Source organism: Physeter macrocephalus, chromosome 14, assembly GCF_002837175.3.
Source record: "Physeter macrocephalus isolate SW-GA chromosome 14, ASM283717v5, whole genome shotgun sequence".
NCBI classification, from domain to species: domain Eukaryota; kingdom Metazoa; phylum Chordata; class Mammalia; order Artiodactyla; family Physeteridae; genus Physeter; species Physeter macrocephalus.
In genome coordinates, this window is record NC_041227.1 from 95,333,877 (window position 1) to 95,338,941 (window position 5,065).

The following is a 5,065-nucleotide window of genomic DNA, read 5'->3' on the forward strand; positions in this document are numbered from 1 at the left end:
CCGTTCCGCGGCATGTGGGATCTTCCCGGACCGGGGCACGAACCCGCGTCCCCTGCATCGGCAGGCGGACTCTCAACCACTGCGCCACCAGGGAAGCCCTAACAGCCTTTAAAAAAAGAAACCGCTTGCTCTGCTTTGGGGGAACTGCCCCTGGATTTTGAGACTCTCAAGCTCCTGAGCCATCACTTGCCTGATTGGCATTTGTTTTCCACTGTCATTTTAATAAACATGTGTGCCTGTCGGGGCTCCAAAATGTATTGTGTGTTTATTTGTCCATTCATTCAACTAAGGTTTTACAGTAGCAGACCACAGGCCAGGTGCTGTGCTGGCTCCTGGGGATCTAGTGGTGATCAGGTGATCAAGAACACAGACCAGGCCCCTGGCTTGAGGGGGTTTCCTGTCTAAAGAAGGAAGCAGGGGCTTCCCTGGTGGCGCAGTGGTTGAGAGTCCGCCTGCCGATGCAGGGGACGGGGGTTCGCGCCCCGGTCCGGGAGGATCCCACATGGCGCGGAGCGGCTGGGCCCGTGAGCCACGGCCGCTGAGCCTGCGCGTCCGGAGCCTGTGCTCCGCAACGGGAGAGGCCACAATACAACAGTGAGAGGCCCGCGTACCAAAAAAAAAAAAAAGAAATAAAGAAGGAAGCAGACAAGTAAAATATTAGAACTGCACTGTGTGATCTGATGGAGGAGAAGGGCTGGGGCTGTGAAGAACAGGGCTGAAGGGCTTGGTGAAGTCTTCCTGGAGGAATGGGGTATCTAAGCTGAGTTGTGGAGGCTGAGAGGTCATTGGAATGAGCCTTCCTGGTAGAGGGCCAAGGGCCGCGGGCCTTGAGGCTGAAAAGGGCGGGACATGTTGGCGGGGCTGAATGCGATAAAGCCCCCAGATACTGGCTCGTTGTCAAGGCCAGGTTGGCTGATCTTGATGTTGACCTGTGATGGCCAAAGTCTTAGCAGAATGGATGGGTTATTAATTGGCTCCTAGGGGTGCAGCCCTCGAAACACTCAGGCTGGTGACGGTCCGCCCTCTTTGCTGCTGATGTTAGTGCCAGCAGCCTGAGCTCTTTGGTTCATGCAGAAACGAATGGTTTTGACTTTGAACAGTTAATTGATTTATTGCCTTGTCTTTGGTCAGCAATTTGACGCTGTGGTTTGAGAGCAGTTTGGAGTGGAAGCCCTGACTGTAGGAAACCTTTCAATGAGGGGATAAGGCCCCTGTGTTTTCTTCCCTCCTTCCTTCCCCAGGTATCTTTGAGCACATGTTACGTGCCAGATGCAGTAATAGGTGTGTGGGGACAGTCAAATGAGCTGGGCACGGTCCCTGCCCTGATGTAGAATAATGGGGGACTACCCTAGTCTTTGGGGGTGGTTTCCATACTATAATTCAGTCCTCCCAACCAACTGCAAGCTGGTATCATCCTTGCTGTTGTACAGATGACAGAACCAAGACTCAGAGATGTATTGCACTTCCCCGAGGTCACATGGCTGTTAAATGGCAGAAACTAGATTCGAACCCAGATTCTGTTCAACTCTGAAGCCTGTGCTGTGTCCACTGCCCTGGGAGCTCACATCCGTCGGGGGAGACCCAGTCAGAAGCTCGAACACGAACCCCTCTGTGATAGGCGCTACCAGAGAGGTGTAGACAGTGCACTCGGAAGGGGAGATGAGGGATTCTGATTAGCCCAGGAGGTCTTGCCCAGGCCAAGGACATTGTGGCTGGAGGAGAGAAGGATTTCCTGCCAAAACAGTTTGAGCAGAGGCCTGGGAGGAGGGAAGTACAGAAGGTATTTGTGGAATCCCTGGAGCACCCAGGTTGGGTGGAGAGGAGATGAGCCTGGAAAAGAAAGTTGAAGCCCTGAACTTGGAATTGGCTTCTGGTCACGTTGGGAGAGATGGGTCAGAGTGGGACATGAGTGCCTCTACCTAGCCCCGTAGAATGAAAGCAGCACTTGTGTCTTCACATTTGTTAGCTTTATGCTCTAAAGATGTTCCCAGGGGCCTAGGTTCCATAATAGGACAGCACATAGTACACTTCTCGCGTGGCAACCCGGAGTTGCCAGCCTCAGCAGAGAGCGTTCCATTAGCAATGTCTGCTCAGAGGTAGAAAGCCTCAGCAGAGAATGTTCAATTAGCAGTGTGTGCTCTGGGTACCTGAAGGGCATGTGGTGCAGGAATGCCATTGGGTTTGCCTTTGTCTAGGTTTCACTAAACATCAAAACTGTACAATGAGTGGAATTATTTTTGTTCTGACTCAGTGTTTCCTCTCTAGCAATTGTCCCCACTTGCCACGGAGCTCTCTAGATAGCAGGACTCAATAGAGCTCAGGGCTGCAGGAGAGGGCCCGTGCCCCTGAGTCTAGCAGATTGTGAGCCTGGGACCAGATACATTTCTGGGGGAAACTTCAGAAAGACTGATGTAGAAACAATGGTTTTGTTGTCATTATCGGTCTCATTTCACACCTCATACCCCTCTGGCCATAAGGGTTCTTTAACTGGGGTCTGTGGATAGAATTCAGGGGGTCCATGAATTTGGAGGGGAAAAGAATTGTACCTTCTTTTTTTTTCATTAACCTTATCTGAAATTTAGTATGTTGTTCAATTTGAATGGCGGCAACAAGGCACAGCCATCTTAGCAAATATGTGCGGCTCGGTCACCAGTAGAAATCACAGCTGTTTTCATATCACATGACAGTTGTGGGGCTATCTGAAAAAGCAGTTTATACGTGTCACAACTTCAAAGGTATGAGACCTGTTGCTAGATATTGTCTGATGCTTTAATAAAGAAGCTTATAGTACTCTATCACAATTTTAAGTAATATTCTGATAAGTATATTTAAATATCATTGATTTCATTTGTAATCCTAGATGTTCTGTTTTATGGATTTAAAAGCATTATTCTTAGAAAGGGATCAGGGACCTCCCCAGACCACCAAAGGGGTCCATGGTCCAAAAGTGGTCGAGAGCTCCTGTTTGGAAATTGGGAGGCTTTCTAAGTATTTGAAATTTTAAATTATTAAATAACAGTAATTATTTTTTAGCATTGCAACTGTGCTAACAAAAAGAATCCTTACTCTTTAGAGAAAATATACTGAGATATTTACAGATGAAAGAAAAAGGAATGAATTAGCAAGGGCAAAAACCCTGAAGGGGGCAGCAGGTCCTGGGAAGTGGCTCCGGTGGCAGGGTTCCTTTGTCCAAGACTTTGAAGGTGGTGCCTGCCTTTGGGGGAAGCTCTCAACGGGTGCCTGGGTCGCTGGGTCTCAGCCGAGCCTGGTCCTCTTTGGGTTGTGCGCTCATTTCTATCTGTTCAAGTCCACTCCTCCTTCTTAATCAGCCGCCGCTGTGCCCGCGCTGCAGGTCTTGCCCCTCTGCATCCAGTCAGCACCCGGCTGGTCGAGGCCCAGCGTTTGTCAAAGAGAATACTAGTCTGACTTTAATTTACCCTTAGTTTTTTGAAGTTTTAGCCTTTTGAGAGTCTTTTGCAAGCTGTGGACACGCTTCCCTGGAAAATGCACAGATTCACATGTCTGAAATTTGCATACATTTCAGGGATGGGTCTTGGTGGACCCAAGTCAGGGACCTTTGCCAGCCATGCCACAGCCCACAGGCCTGGCCAGCACTCACGGTGTGTGTGCTATGTGCCAGGCACACACTGAGTGCTTCATTTCTTCTCTGCCTCCCAGAGAGGGAGGTTCTATTATTACCCCCATTTTCTGGAGAAGGAAACTGAGACTTTCCTGGGGGCGGGGTGTTAAGTAGCTTGTCCAAGGTCACAGGGCTAGGGTGTGTCTGAGCCCTCAGATCCCAGCCCAGACAATCTGATTCTAGGCTGGAAGCAGCCTCCGTGGAAGGTTACTCATCCTCCCCAAACCCCCATGTCTTCCACATCGTCAGTCACTGACGCGCCCCTCCTCTTCCCCTTCCCCCAAGCAGGAAGCCCCTCTTCCATTTAACCCGGTTCCGTCTTCTGCCCGGTCTCGACAGTTACTCTCCGAAGAGCGTGGTCCCGAGGGGGAGGCCGTGCCAGCCAGCCTTGGGTGGGGTAACGGGTGATGGGTGGTTCTCTAGGGTTTCCTGCTTCACCCTGTTTCAATGGCAGCAGAGGGGGCACCCGGCAGGCCCCTGTCCTTATCACACGGCTCGTGTTTGCCAGAGCTCCCCATATCATGCTCGGGGCTGCCATGTACACGTGCCCGGGATGAACCCACTTTTCTTTCCTGGACTTCCCACAGGCAAAGCTGGTCCGGTACATCTGCAAGCAGCGGCAGTGCAAGCTGAGCGTGGCTCCCAGCGAGAGGACCCCGGAGCTCAACAGCTACCCTCGCTTCAGCGACTGGCTGTACACCTTTAACGTGAGGCCGGAGGTGGTACAGGTACGTGGGCCGGGCTGTGGGGATTGGGGTCTGGGCGTGGGGCATGGGGGGGTAGTCAAGCAGAGGGACCACGCACAAACCCAAGGACCAGCTCTACTGTGGCTAGTGTGCTATACTCAGGAAAGGGGTGGGGGGGGGATGGCAGCAACAGGAGGGACTCGGGGTACATGTGGCTCTAGTATGTGTCCTGGGTGCCATCGCTTTATGAGCCAGACAGCCTGACCACACCACTCATAGGTTCGCCATGAGGACAGCAGCCGACATTTCTGGAAACGTCAGCTGTGCAACAGACACTATGTTAAACACTCTGTGCAGAGACTCTCACTTCCTTCTCACAAAACCCTGTGAAGGAGTTACTATCATCATTGCCGTTTTATACTTGAGAAAATTAAAGCACAGAAGGGTCAAATAACTTGTTTAAAATCATACAGCTAGTAAATGATAGCTTGGGAATTTGGAAGCAAGGGTCTGAGTTTAGTTTTCTCCTGTAACTGCAGTAATATATTATTTTCCTTCCTTTGTTCTCTCTTGCCATCCATCCAACCTACCCACCCACCTGCGCACTAACTAATCAACCAGTTTGCATGGAGAGTGGCAGGGGTCCAGGACAGCTCTCACGGGGCATCAATAAGTCAATGCTTGGCAGGTGTGATTCACCCAGCCAGGTCTTTTAAATCCTTTATTTCTCTCCTAAAAT

At 50.8% G+C, this 5,065-nt stretch overlaps 1 long non-coding RNA gene across 1 annotated transcript in view; it reads left to right on the forward strand.

The window, feature by feature from the left end:
- LOC114487684 (uncharacterized) overlaps positions 1-5,048 on the forward strand; it is a 9,405-nt gene extending 4,357 nt beyond the window's left edge. Inside the window, exon 3 of the long non-coding RNA XR_003682944.2 lies at positions 4,228-5,048. This is a non-coding gene — a long non-coding RNA (uncharacterized lncRNA). The remainder of the gene's footprint in view (positions 1-4,227) is intronic.
- The last annotated feature ends 17 nt before the right edge of the window (positions 5,049-5,065 follow it).